The following is a 14381-nucleotide window of genomic DNA, read 5'->3' as shown; positions in this document are numbered from 1 at the left end:
TATATGTATTATGTATATATGTGTATGTATATGCATGTGTGTATACATGCATATATGTATATATACACATATATAATTTTATAGGTGCTTTGCCTGAATGTCTGTGCATCATGTGCATGCAGTACCCACAGAGGCCAGAAGAGGGTGTCCTGTCAGGTGTGTGGAGGTGCTGGGAATTTAATCAAGAAAGAGCAATCAGTCCTCTCTACTGCTGTATCCAGCCCCCTCAACATTTTTTTTTTGATGGGTTAGACGTCATTAATATGAAAAACTTCTCAGTCAGATATAGTAGGTTTGTACCTACTGGTTTTATGTCAACTTGACACAAGCTAGAGTCCTCAGAAGGAGGAAACCTCTGGGCTGAGAAAATGTCTCCCTAAGATTAGACTGTAGGCCAGCCTGTAGGGCATTTTCTTAATTAGTGGTTGATGGAGGACGGCCCGGCTCATTGTGGCTAAGGCAATCCCTGGGCTGGTGGTCCTGGGTTCTATAAGAAAGAAGCACGGTGGCACTTGCTTGTAAGCCCAGCACTCAGGGAAGCAGAGGCAGGCATATATCGCTGTGAGTTTGAGACCAGCCTGGTCTACAAAGTGAGTCGAGGACAGCCAAGGCTACACAGAGAAACCCTGTCTTGAAAAACCAAGAAATAAATAAATAATAAAAATTAAAAAAAAAAAAAGAAAAAGATAAGAAAGCAGGCCAAGCAAGCCAGTTAGCAGCACCCTCCATGGCCTCTGCATCAGCTCCTGCCTCCAGGCTCCTGCCCTGTTTGAGTTCCTGTCCTGACATCCTTTGATAGTGAGCAGTGCTGTGGAAGTGTAAACCAAATAAACCCTTTCCTCGCCAACTTGCTTCTCATGGTGTTTCGGCACAGCAATAGAAAACCTCGGTAAGACAGCGGTGCATACCTGAACTCTTGGAACTCAAGGCAAAACAGGAATGGCAAGAGCACCCTGAGGCGCAAACTGTGAGACTCTATCTTGACCATAACACACACATGCGCGCGCACGCACACACACACACACACACACACACACACACACACGTGAACAACTTTTCAGAAGACATATTTAGGACTCAGCAGTTTCACAGCACTTGCTTCTGTTCGTTTCATCGTTTGCTTGTTTGGAGACAGGGTCTCTCTATGCCAGTGGTTCTCAGCCTTCCTAAACCTGAAACCCTTTTAATACAGTTCCTCACATTGTAATGACCCCCCCCACCAAAAATTATTTTTGTTGCTACTTTCTAACTGTAATTTTTCTACTGTTATGAATTGTAATGTAAATATCTGTGTTTTCCTATGGTCTGTAGGTGACCCCTACGAAAAGATCATTTAACTCCCAAAGGGGGCACAATCCGTAGGTTTGAGAACCTAGGCTCTGTGCAGTCCTGGTTGGAACTTGCTATACACACCAGGCTGGCCTTAAAATCACACAGCTCTGCCTGCCTCTGCCTCCCAGTTGAGGGGATCACAGGTATGCACCACCATGGCCGGCCTCTTGCTGCTTATCTTGAGGACCTGAATTTGATTCCCAGCATCCATGCCACCTGTAACCCTAGCTCCAGGGGCATCAGACACCTCTGGCCTCAGAGGGCACTTGTACTCACCCACACGCACACCCGCACACAATTAAAAATAAAATAGAAAGGGCTGGAGAGATGGCTCAAGGTCCTGAGTACAATTCCCAGCAACCACAGGGTGGCTCATAACCATCTATAATGAGATCTGGTGCCCTCTTCTGGCGAGCAGGTGTACATGCAGGCAGAATACTGTATAATAAATACATGCTTTTAAAAAATACATCATGTTACAAAGACCCATGTTAAATGAGGAGCTGGGCCAGAGAACTCAGTGTTTTCTGTGTATGCATTCTGAAGAACCCACACAAAAATCAGGCACAGTGACACAGGCTTGTCATTCCAGCTCTGAAGAGACAGAGACATGCTGATCACAGAGCTGATTGGCCAGGCAGCCTATCCATCAGGCCCAGTAAGAGAGGGTGTCTCAAAACAAAACAAAAACAAGCTTGGCAGCTCCCAAGGAACTACACCTGAGGCTGACTCAGGGCCTCTGTGTATGTAGCAAAACATACACTCTTGAACATGTATGGAGACTGTTAAATCCGTGAAAAGTCACAGATGGTGAGAAGCTATGAGCAAGTCACACGTGTGCTAAAGGATGTGCAAGACCCGTAGAGAACTCTCTAAACTCGATAATGGTTAAAAAGGAAAAACATGCCACCGTGTCAGACAAAAACGTATAGCTCATATAGCTGGTATGCAGTCATGAAAAGCTGTCCTACCTCATTTGTCACTAGGGAAAAGCAAACAGCATGTGAGTGCCTGTGCACCTCATAGAGTGGCAGAATCAAAGAGGGAACATCCTGAGTGCTAGACAGGAAATGAACAACTAGAATGGTTATTCCTCACTGAGGGGAATGAAAAACGATACTTTGGGACACAGGATCCCAGCTTCTTAAAAAGTTAAGCATACACACATGATCTAATCTATCTGTCTTAGTTAGGGTGATGAAACTCCATGACCAAAGCTACTTGGGGAAGAAATGGTTTATTCATCCTTACACTTCCGAATCACGGTTCATCACCAAAGGAAGTCAGGAAAGGAGCTCAAGCAGGGCAGGAGCTGAAGGCAGGAGCTGATGTAGCAGCCACGGAGGGGTTGTGCTTGCTGAGCCTGTCTTCTTATCCCATTCCAGGACCACCAGCCCAGGGGTGGCCCCACCCACAATGGGCTAGGCCCTCCCACCTCAGTCAGCGATGAAGAAAATGCCCTATATACAGGCTTTGCCTACAACCTGACCTTGAGAAGGTGTTTTCTCAATTGAAGTTCCTTCCTCTCTGATGACTCTAGCTTGTGTTGCATTGACGTAAAACTAGCCAGCACAGCATCCAATCCAGCTTAGGTGTTTAGCCAAGGAAAGGGAAAGCGTGTAAGCATATGTCCACACAAAGACCTCTGTGCTGTCATGGTGAGCATGGCTGCCTTCCAAAGACCTCTGGGGTGATATTTATAGCAGTTCTGCTTACAACTAGAAACAGCCCAACTGCCCATCAGCAAGAGAACAGGAGAACAAAATGTGGGCTGTCTGAGGACCTAAGTTCTGATCCATAGAGCCCTCTGCCATACGGGTCTATGCAGCAAACTCAGGTTGTCAGGCTTGATGACAAATGCCTTACCCCAATGAGCCATCTCACTGGCTCTTCAGAAAATATTTCTGAGGGTAGACCAGATAGCTCAGTGGGTAAAGGAGCTTGTCTTACATACCTAGGGTCTTCAGTTTAATTCCCACAACGTGAAACCTTCTCAAAAATGTCCTTGGACCATCACATGTGCTTTTAAGTAAATCATTGTTCTCCAACCGAAGAGTAAATGTAATAACAAACAATAAAAATATTTTCTATAAAGATTGTGTCTGATAAATTAAAAGGTGAAAAAAACAGCGAAGAAACAAACAACCGAATGAAGGGACAGCCTACAAAATGGGGGGAAAAAATCTCTGTTCACTCTTCGTATGACAGGGCATTAATGTCCATGATATATTAAGAACTCCAAAGAGTAAATACCAAAAGCAAAAAATGATCCAGTGGATACACAGGCAAATGAATTGACCGATTTTTCAAAGAAATACAAATGGTGGAGCCTGAGGGTGTAACGCAGAGGAACACAAGGCCTGGTTCCAATGCTTAGTGGGAGACAGAGAGAGAGAGAGAGAGAGAGAGAGAGAGAGTGTGTTTTAAGTCCATTAAAAATAAAAAGAAATTAAGAGTCACCAGTGATGATGCACCCCTTTAATCTCAGCTCTTGGGAGGCAGAGGCAGGAGGATCTCTGTGACTTTGAGGCCAGCCTGGTCTACAGAGCAAGCTCCAGGACAGCCAGGGCTACACAGTGATACCTAATCTCCAAAAGAAAGAAAGCTAATAAATATATATTAAAGTCTTACTTATCAGTGCATTGTACATCAAAATATATTAAGATTAGGGATGGGGAGATGGCTCAGCAGTTAAGAGCAGTGGCTGCTCTTCCAGAGGACCTGGGTTCAATTCCCAATACTCACATGGTAGCCCAAATCCATTTCTAACTCCAGTTCCAGGGGATTCAATGCCCTTTTCAGGCCTCCTTGGGCACCAGACATGCACGTGTCTGGCGCACAGGCAAACCATCCACATATATGAAATAAAGTCATTAAATTTAAAATGTTTTAAAATGAAAACTTTCCATCTCTCCTTAGTCAGGATGGCTCTTATAAGAGAAAGAAAGAAAGAAGGAAAGAAAGAAAGAAAGAAAGAAAGAAAGAAAGAAAGAAAGGAAGGAAGGAAGGAAGGAAGGAAGGAAGGAAGGAAGGGAGGAAAAAAATTGAATGACAAAGGTTGGTGAGGGTGTTGGGTGAAAAAGAAATGCTAACACTGCAGGTACACATCTAAATTAGCATAGCCATGGTATAGGATCCACGAGCTGGCTGTATTTGCTCGCTATATGCCCCCAAGATTCGAAGTCCACACTTGCCTATCCTGGTTCATTACATAGCCAGGCTATGGAATCAGCCTAGGTGTCCACCAATAGATGACCAGATAAGGAAAATGTGGCATACACACACAGTGGAGTTTTACACCACCATGAAAGAGAATAGAATTACGTTGCTTGCAGTAAAATGGCTGGAACCGGAGGTCATCCTTGTTATTGAAATAACCGAGACTCAGAAAGATGAGTGTCAGATTTTGCTCTCCAATATGGAATCTAGGTGGGTGGGAAAAATGACGTGCAAGTAAAAGCATTAGGAGTATGAAAAGAGAAAGGGGTGGGAGATAAGAAAGGGAAGTGGAGGGGGTAATATGAGCAAAGGACGCTGTATGTAGGAATGAAAGTGTAACAATGGAATCCCTACTTGCACAACCTTTAAAAATTCAGTTTCAGCTGTCCCAACATACAGATTTCCAATGTCTTTCCTCCCTAAACAATAGATTAGTTTTCTATAGCACTTGAATTATATTAGGTACCATACAACAGAGATTGTTTAAAGTATGCAGGAGGCTTTGCATAGCTCATATGAAAATACTGCCCCACTTATATAGGGGACCTAAACATCTATAGATTTGGGTATCCATATAGGGTCTTAGAAATAAAACTCCATGGATATTGAGGGACAGTTATGTGAAATTGTCAAAATTATGTCAAAATTGATTAAATTGTCCAGGTTAAGTACGGACATTTTATGTGTGCCAGTTATAACTCAGTTAAGCTATTCTCCAGGCTGCTAATAAATCTTTATTTTTTAAGGGAGGAAAAAAGATGCTGAGGTCTCATCTTCTTTAGACACTGTGCTATCCGCTTACGGCTCAGCTTTATATCCCTCACTCCTACACAGGAGGCCTTGACAGCCGTTCTCTGCCTTCTATAGGCTTATCTTCAATCTAGCTGACCACAGGCGATCATCACGCTGCCATCGTGTGATGTGAACCAGGATGAGGTCTCCCACCACCAGGAGGTCACATGCTGACCTCCTGTCCACTGACGGGAAAGAAACCATGGCAGCATATCATTTCCTTGAGCTGTGGTTGGGCGGTGCCATCTTGGTCTCAGTCACTCTGTAGGTGAGAGCTAGTTTCAGAGAATGAAGTCTGCCTCGCCAGGTGACTCAGAAAGGAAGGTGAGAGATAATTCTGGAGAGGGATTTGAGGAGGAAGGTCTCAGCTGCTTCTGTATACAGGAATTTCTCCAGCGTGTGAGAATGATCTTGCCATACAATGTGAAATCCTATTAAAAGAAACACCCATTCCGTGGTGGTTTTCCTCACAACACATCATCACTCCTTAAATTCTTCCTTCCTCTCCTCCTTCCTTCCTTCAGTTTTTGTTAAACTACTTCTAAAACTCAACTCAAAACCAGGACTCTTTTGATGAATTTTTTATTCCGTATCGGGAAAAGGACAAGGTGAATTTGCAATGCCTCTTTGGGATAGAAAGCAAGGATGTCCTACAAGATTTATGGGGACATACTAAGAGAACACGGGACAATACACATCTATTAGAATGGCTGAAATGCAAGGAGCACAAAACACAAGGTCCTAAGAAGGGACTGTAGACTCACTCTGAGCCAGCTCGAGGAGCAGCTGATCATTCTTCTGTGAGATGCAGCCTACAGAAGACCTGAGTGTGGGTCACAAATGAATATCCACCTCTCTGGGGAACTTTGAGAAAGCCACCGGGAAAGGGTCCCAGTGAAACAAGGATTCTACCCTGCTGACCTGCCCCTGTCCATCTAAGGGCAAGCCCTTTCTTCCCAACCTCGATGGCACAACATATCAATAAAGGGGCAGGGTGTGAATCCTAGATGCTTCAGACTGCGTGTCCTAGAACTCCAGTCACCTTGGAATTGTCTTTTCGGTGTCAAAGGCCAAATGAGGCCCAGGCTAGGGGGGAGGGGCGTGCTTCCGGAGAGGAGTCCAGCTTCCCCACCTTAGGTTTGGTGAGGATAATTCTGTTAACTAAACTGAGGGGATGTAGAAATATCAATTTCTTACTTCTCCAATTTTCCAAAATAATTCCGAACTCCTAAGATCAAGGAGAAGAAAACATTCAGCTCAAACCCTTTGGAGGTTCTTTTCTCGAGTAATGCTTAACTTCTGCAGTAAGATGACAAGCCAGTGACAAGCTGAATCTCTGTCCAGAGGCCCCTGTGAACCTACTGCCTCAGAGTTCGTGCCACGCCTGGTACATGGGTACCTGTGAGGGGCTGGCCAGCAGTCCCGCTGCTTCTCCTCACCCTCAGCCCTTTCTCCCCAGCCCATTTCCCACCTAAGCAAACCCTTTGGAGGGTTTTGTGTTTCTCCAAGCTACTCACTCAGTGCCCCCCCCCCCGCAACATTTCACATGCTGAGACTTCACCCCCAGCCCCTTGGAACAGAACCTTCTCCAGAGAAAGGGTCTTTCAGAGTTAATCAAGTTGAAATGAATGAGGTCATTAGGATCCGTCCTCATCCAATATGAAGAAGAGGGATGTAGACACAGCATGAGCAGAGAAAAGATGGCATGAGGGGGCAGAAAGAAGACGGTCTCTGTAAGCCGAGGAGAGGGGGCTGGGGCAGACTGCCCACGGTGCCATGATCTAACCACAGCTATCTGAGCTCCTGAAGTGTGGGACACAAAGACTTTGTGTCCTTGGCCGCCTAACCCCAGCTACCTTTGTTTACAGTCCTGGACAACTAGGAGGATTCTTTCTTTCTTTAGCTCCCGTGAGAACCCTGCATGCTACCCGAGGGATTGCAGGCCGGTCCCCCCAACTGCTCCTGAACAGACTTAGTGCCTTCCAGTCTCATTCGGCCACAATCCCGAAGGCGGTATCTGAGCAAAGGGTCAGAGTTCCAGACTCTCTAGACATCACCAGGCTGATGGCCACTGTCACTGGGTGGATCTTCAGTAGACCGTGATGCCATCCCCTTTGTTTTCCTGTATACTGAAAATTTCCATTATAAACTTCTGCTTGTGAGCCTAGACCTCAGCAGCTGAGCCACCTCTCCAGCCCCCATGGTAAACCTGGGAGGGGAGGAGGGAAAGCTCTCTCCCGCCACTGAGGACATTTCGGTGTCTAGAGCTCCGACCTGTGACTTCAGGCCCTCTCATGGCCCGCCCAGCCAGACTTCTAGCTCCATCAGGAGCGCCCTCCACCCACCCTTCCCAGCCTTGACCCTGGTGCCTTCCTCAGGCCGGCTCTACGCCCCGAAGCCTCCACAGCACCAAAGCAGCCACAGCTTGCAGAGCAAGGACGGCGGACAGACTCTCCGCAATCCCAAACAGCAAGCAAGACGTTAACAAGCCTTATTACACCCCTCAGATGACTCCTCTCCTCATTCTCTCTCTCTCTCAGATGTTTCCTCTGAGACCTGTATTTCCATTTAAAATCCTACACCAGGACTGTAGGGGAAGGCCCCTGTTTTATCCCCAGCAAAACACACAGAAATACACACACACACACACACACACACACACACACACATATACATATACGCACACAGACTCACGTGGACACCTATACACTCTCACATGCACAGAGGTACACACACAGACACACACCACACACACACACACACACACACACACACACACACAGATGTTTACTGCCGATCCCACAGGTTACTTTTCTGAGACAGACTCTCAGACTCATCAAGCACTTTCATTGTTTCCCAGCCTGGGACAAAAGAACCCATGGTCACATGATCTGTGGCATCTGAACGGGTCTCTGCAGATGGTGGGCGTCAGGCTGGCAGCCCTCTTGGTGCTGTGGTCAAACATGCAGTCCTCGGAAGCTGCGTCCTTCTCAGCAGCCTCTTGTCCCAATTCAGGGCTGCTCTTTCTCCTGGAGTCTTTCTCTTAGAAACTAGCTTTTCCTTCATTTCGAGGTTTCCAACACAATAAAACAAGAGAGAAAATGAGCTTCCATGAAACTGGTTTAACAAAATTCACAGAGCATCCTTTCATTTTAGGATTGTGTTTTTCCTGTGTTTTGTTAAATGGTATTTTCTGTCATGAAAGGATGAGGTCAGCACAGCACAACATTATCAGCTGAGGTTAAACTGCGGGGACAGCCATCACTTGAGTTATTATAGAAGAACGGATTTGAGAACGGGGACTCAGACCTTTATATAGTCACTGGGGGCCCTGGAGCGTCCACTTAGCCTGGGGCTCCTGGAATGCCTCCTGTATTTGTCAGCTTGCCATCACTATAACAAAATACTCCAGTTAATGAACTTGCAAGGAGGTAACTGTGTCTTTTGAAAAGACTCGTTTATCTTATGAGTGTTTGGCCTGCCTATATGCATGCATACACATCTTGTAGGTGCCTGGAGCTTATGGTGGTCAGAAGAGGGTGTTGGATCCCCTGGAAATGGGGTCACAGACTGTTGTGAGCTGCTATGTCAGAGATGGGAACCAAGCCCAGGTCCCCTGCAAGAGAAGCCAGTGCTCTTAGCCTCTGAGGCATCTTCCAGCCCTATAAATGTTTCCTTTTATTTACGTTTTTAGAGGTTGTGGCTGGAGAGCTGGCAGGAGAGTGAGTCATTCACCCCACTGAGCAGATGGGACTCTGTTCATGAGCGATGAGAATGAGGCAGGTCCTGAACCCTGACACAAGCCCAGATCTGGAGGTAAGCAGGCACGTCTAGGACAGCCCACTGCTCCTCCGCGGTGTTCCAGCCCTTCCTGGTGCACAGCCTGTCAGTCAGTGGACCTCTGCTCTGCTCTCCGGGAAGTGGCCACTGCCACCAAGCACCCTCAAGGGCAGCTCATTGTTCCTTGATGTCAAGACTCAGGGAGTCACAGTTATTATGACCACAGGGAAGTGGCTGAAAATTCTGAAACTTGTGTTTGCCCTTGGGCCTCTCTAGGGAACAGCAGGGAAATATTTGGGGGGCAATCTGGCAATCTAGGACCCACCGGAGCAGAGTGGGAGGACAGTGACGGGGAACCTGGGGTTGCTTGTGATGCTAGAGCATGTCGCAGGCTGGCGGCAGCAGAGGCCAGTGCCTCTGAGTACTCCAGACCCTGTGTTCTGGGTATGCCCCCAGGACATCCTTAATGCCCGCAGGGCATGTCATGAGTGTGTATCAGGATGCTCTGTGAAAGCAGGCAAAGTCTCATTCTTCCCCACTCCCAGCCTGACACTGCCAGCACTTGGTGACAATGGAGGGAAAGGAAATGCCAGGCATTGAGCTAGGCAGGCAGTGAAGGGACAGATGGTATCAAAAGAGACAGCATCCATGCCCAAGCAGCTTGTAGCTGCGAGATACAACGACGGGCCTTTGCTGGGTGTTCAGTGTTCTGCAGACTCCGTTCTGACATCATGGCATTGTCTCATTGAGGCCTTAGTTCAACCCTGAGCTGGCTACATCACTAAGACCCCCGTTTTACATACAAGGGAAAGGCAGCTCAGGTTAAAGGGACTTGTGGGCAGCCTCTGGGAACGTCATCTCCCCACCTCCTTGTCTTCACGCTCATTTGAGATGGGGTCTTGCTCCGTAGCCCTGAATGGCCTAGAACTCACTACATAGACAAGACTGGCTTCAAAACTGCAGGAGTCTTCTGCCTGTGCCTCCCAAGTGCTGGGATTACAGGCACGTGCCACCTCTGGCTTTGCCGTCACAGTCTTACGGAACAACCATTTGCTATTTCTGGGCAGGCTGGAGGTTTTGGTATGGGTAGAATGGAATAGGGAGAATGGAGCAGAAGTATGAAACGTAGCCTCGGAGCTTGGGTTGCAGAGCGCCAGTGGCCTGCTCTCGGATGCTCTCCTGGGTTATTCAGTTGGGGAAGCCAGCCGACACATCATGAAGCCAGCTTGTGGAGAGGAGATGTCCACGTGACAGAGCTTGGAATCAGTTCCCCAGCTGAGCGCTGAGATGCCCATTAGACTCCCCTGCGCTAAACTGCTCTCGGATTTCCTGAGCTAATACTTGGTGCTGAGCTAAGGTGCTAGGCAGCAAGGGACAGCTAACACACCTGTCAGCCTGTCTCTGGTAAGGCTGGCATTGGAGCTCAGCTGGGTCTGACTTCCAAGTTCATGTCTGCTGTTCGTTCTCTGGTGCTGGACTCAAACTCGAGACTGTGGGCGCGGGAGCTATACTCCAGCCCTTCAACGCCCACGACTTAGTTGCTACACCACACTAGGGCTGAAATGTAGAAGGGTGCCATTCCCTAAGGGAAGGTGAAACTAAGAACAAAGTGACCAGCTCTGTGCTTTAGTTTCCTCAGATGCTAACTGGGCTGATGCTAATAATAGCCAAATTCATAAGGTTGTGTTGACGAAGACACCAATGTATCCACATGAAGATCTTAGGAGATAACAGGTATTCAGTAAGAATGAACCATTAGCGGACACGGTGGCAATGCCTGTAATCTCAGCTGTTTGAATCCTCTATAGAGGCTGAAGCAGAAAGAGCTTGAGTTCAAGGCCAGCGTAAGCTGTTACACAGTGAAACCTCAGATAAATAAGGGGAGGGGGGAGAAAATTCATTATTGTCTGGTTTTGTTTTTAAAGATTTATTTACCTTTATTTTTCCTGTATGAGGGTTTGCCTATGTGTATGCCTGATGCCCACAGAGGCCAGAGAGGGTGTCAGGTCCTCTGGGGACTAGAGTTATGGCTGTTTTTGAGCTGACAAGTGAAATCTGGGAAGCAGGTCCCCTGCGGGAGCAGCCAGCGCTCTCACCCACTGAGCCGCCTCCCCAGCTCCGCTGGAAGGATTCATTGTTTTGGATGGAGTGTGTACCCAGACGTTAAGTGGGTTCAAATTGGCGCAAGCCCCCGTGAAAGATCAGCGCTTTTACTCGTGCAACGGTGACCACATGCTGCTGTCCCTGCGGACAGGACCAGAGGGACTGGCAGGATGCCCAGCCTACACTGGCACCTCAGTAAATGGCTGCACAGCGCCAGGCGCACTCCATTCAACATACAAACACACATAACACATACAGATAGACAGACATACCTGGCACACTCCACTCAACGTATATACCTACATACATATATACCTGGGCTACTTCACTCAATATACATACATACACACACCTACACATATGTATGTATGTATGTATGTATGTGTTGTGTGTATGCATGTAGTGACTAATGCTCTCAAGAAGGGAGGTGGAAAGTAAGACAGGAGGTGCTGTCCCCACACTCCGTTGATTCTCCTTCTTGGGGTTACTCCTCAGTCCCCTGTTCTCGGGTCTGGGAGGCAGTCGGAGATTGAATGGGGAAGGTGGAGGAGTTTATGGGAAATCTGGGAGGAGGCCTGGTCCTGGTGGCTGGGAATGTGCTCCTGCAGAGCCCATCCAGGCATCCTGCACTGGCCACCAGCAGGACCTTCAACCCTCCAAAGAGAGGATTATATTAACAACCCCAAGAAGGAAATTTGTTCCATGGGCCTCGCAGATCCCCGGGGCAGGAAGGCTTAATGAGTCCCAGCGCAAAGGGCACTGCCATTTCTCATTCCAGTTGGATCTTTCTTGCAATTGCACTGTTTGTGCTCCAAACTGCACTCCAAAAGAAATAAATGAGTAAATAACACGAAAAAGATGGGCCTTACTCCACGGCCCTATGTGGGAATGTTTGGGAAAATGAGATGACCATCTTAGTTCAAAGATTTGGAGATTTGCAAAACATGTTTGTACAAATCTCTTTGCCAACTTCTTTTTGAGTTTTTTTGGCATTTGAAGTACCAAATATCATAAAGAAGAAAATAAGAACCACATAGCCACCAACGAGACTGGAACACACTCATAAAAATACATCTTTGAATCAGACATGGTGGCGCCATTTGAGGTCTCAGCTAATCCAGAGGTTGAAGCACAAGAACTATGTTCACAAGTTCAAGACTAGCCTGAGCAACACAGTCTTCAAATCAATCAATTAACAGAGTAGCTTCAGAACATAAAAATTTATCATTTTCATTGAGCTCCAACAAGGTTGCCCGTAAACCTCATGTCAGGAAAAATATGGACAGAGGTCCTGTCTAGGGGAGGTCATTTCCTTGGCCTGCAGTCTTTTTATTCACAAAGCGCTCCATCTGGCTTGATGAGGGATTGTCAACTTGGTTTCCTTGTACCCCGGTGGGTGGGAACACCCACCTCTTATGTCGATCAGAGCTGCTCCCCTTTTGTCAGCCTTACATTTTAGAGTTCAGGGCCTTACTTTCCAGAAAAGGGATTTTCCTACTTAGAAAACAGTTAACCGCTGGTTGAGGTGGCTCACGCCTGTAATCCCAGCAGAGGCAGGGGGATCTCTGTGAGGCCAGCCTGGTCTACAACCAGTGAGTCCAGAACAGCCAAGGCAACACAGAGAAACCCTGTCTCAAAACAAAACAAACAAAAACAAACAAACACAAAACCTTTGACACAGTCTTTGATCATCCGTCCTTCCTTTCCTCTGTTTTTTTGTTTTGTTTTTTGAGACAGTCTACTATGTAGCCTCAGCTGGCTGTCTTTTACCATGTAAGCTCAAATTAACCTTCAATTCAAGACAGCCTTCTGCCTCCGTCTTAGAAATGCCGGGTTTACAGGTGTGTGCCGCCACACCTGGCTTTGAAATCACCGGTTGCTCTCTAAGGGCCCTGTCTCATGCTGATAATGCTAGACCATGTTTTCTAGCTTGAAAAGAGGTTAAAATGGTACAGGAAATGCAGGGTCCAGGCTCGAAGGACCCCAACCACAATCAGCATAAGACATTCACTTCCACCATGAAAAAGGAAGGGAAGCTGTGGGGACCTTTCAGAAGGCTGGCAGAGGGTTTACAAGAGGGAGACACTGCCCCAGGGTAGGGCTGGGGCACGTGGGCTCATTCCATGGCTGGAGAATTCCACGCGTCTGTGAAATTCTTACAAGAGCTGAGCAATTCCTAACTGGGGAAAGGCCTTGCCTGGCTGTTCCTCAGTTTCTTCCTTCCTCTGGCACTCTCTCCTCCCAGCTTTCCAACCCTCAATGTTTCCTGACTATTAAAAGACTAATGTACATCAAGCCCAGCTGGAAGGCAGGGGAACAAGGCAAGCCCTTAACACAGGCGAGGGAGGGGACACAAACCTCAAACCTTACAGGCATCTTCGGTTGCTCTGCGTGAGCTTGAGAAAAAAAAAAAAAAAAAAGTACAGAGTTGCATGCCTGTAATCCCAGCACTCAGGGAGGCAGAGGCAGGAGGATCTCTGTGAGTTCGAGGCCAGCCTGGTCTTCAAAGTGAGTCCAGGACAGCCAAACCTATATAGAGAAACCCTGTCTTGAAAAACTGAAAAAAAAATTTAAAAAAATGCAGAATTATGGGAGTGATTACTCGGAGGTAAACCAAGATGGTACTGAGTTGGGCTTACATGAGAGGTAGAACTTTAGAAAACCTGGAAGAGAGAGTTAGCCAGAAGAGGGGATGGCACAGCGACAGAAAGGTCATGGGGAGGTTAAGCTCAGGGTGTGGGGCACTGAGACTCCCCTGGGGCCCAGCCCCAGCACCTTACCTGAAGCTTTCACTGCAGCATGGTGAGTACAGGCGTCACGGACAATGTGGCTCTTAGCCAGAAATAGCTATGCTTGGACCTCTCCGCCCAAAGCCCCAGGAGAACAGAGTGCTCAGACCCCAACGGGCCTGCACTGCCGGCTCTTCGAGTGTGCGAATGTGGCCTGGGTCCTTACCATGGGTTGGTACCCAGTGTCCAGTGCAGAAACCAGCTTCAGAGTGAGGCTCGGGGTGTCTTTCTTGTGGCTGACGAGGCAGAAGCCTCCACACAGGCTCTGGCTCTACAGCAGGCTTCAAACAGGGACTGCCCATCACGAGCTGTGAGTTTTCCCAAACCCCCTGCCACAGCGTCAGGCTCTCTTCACCTGAGGAGCAG

The sequence above is a fragment of the Psammomys obesus genome, unplaced genomic scaffold (genome assembly GCF_907164565.1).
Source record: "Psammomys obesus unplaced genomic scaffold, mPsaObe1.curated_primary_1811, whole genome shotgun sequence".
Lineage (NCBI taxonomy): Eukaryota > Metazoa > Chordata > Mammalia > Rodentia > Muridae > Psammomys > Psammomys obesus.
The sequence above is the reverse complement of the archived record's forward strand: the minus strand, read 5'-3'. Positions refer to the sequence as shown.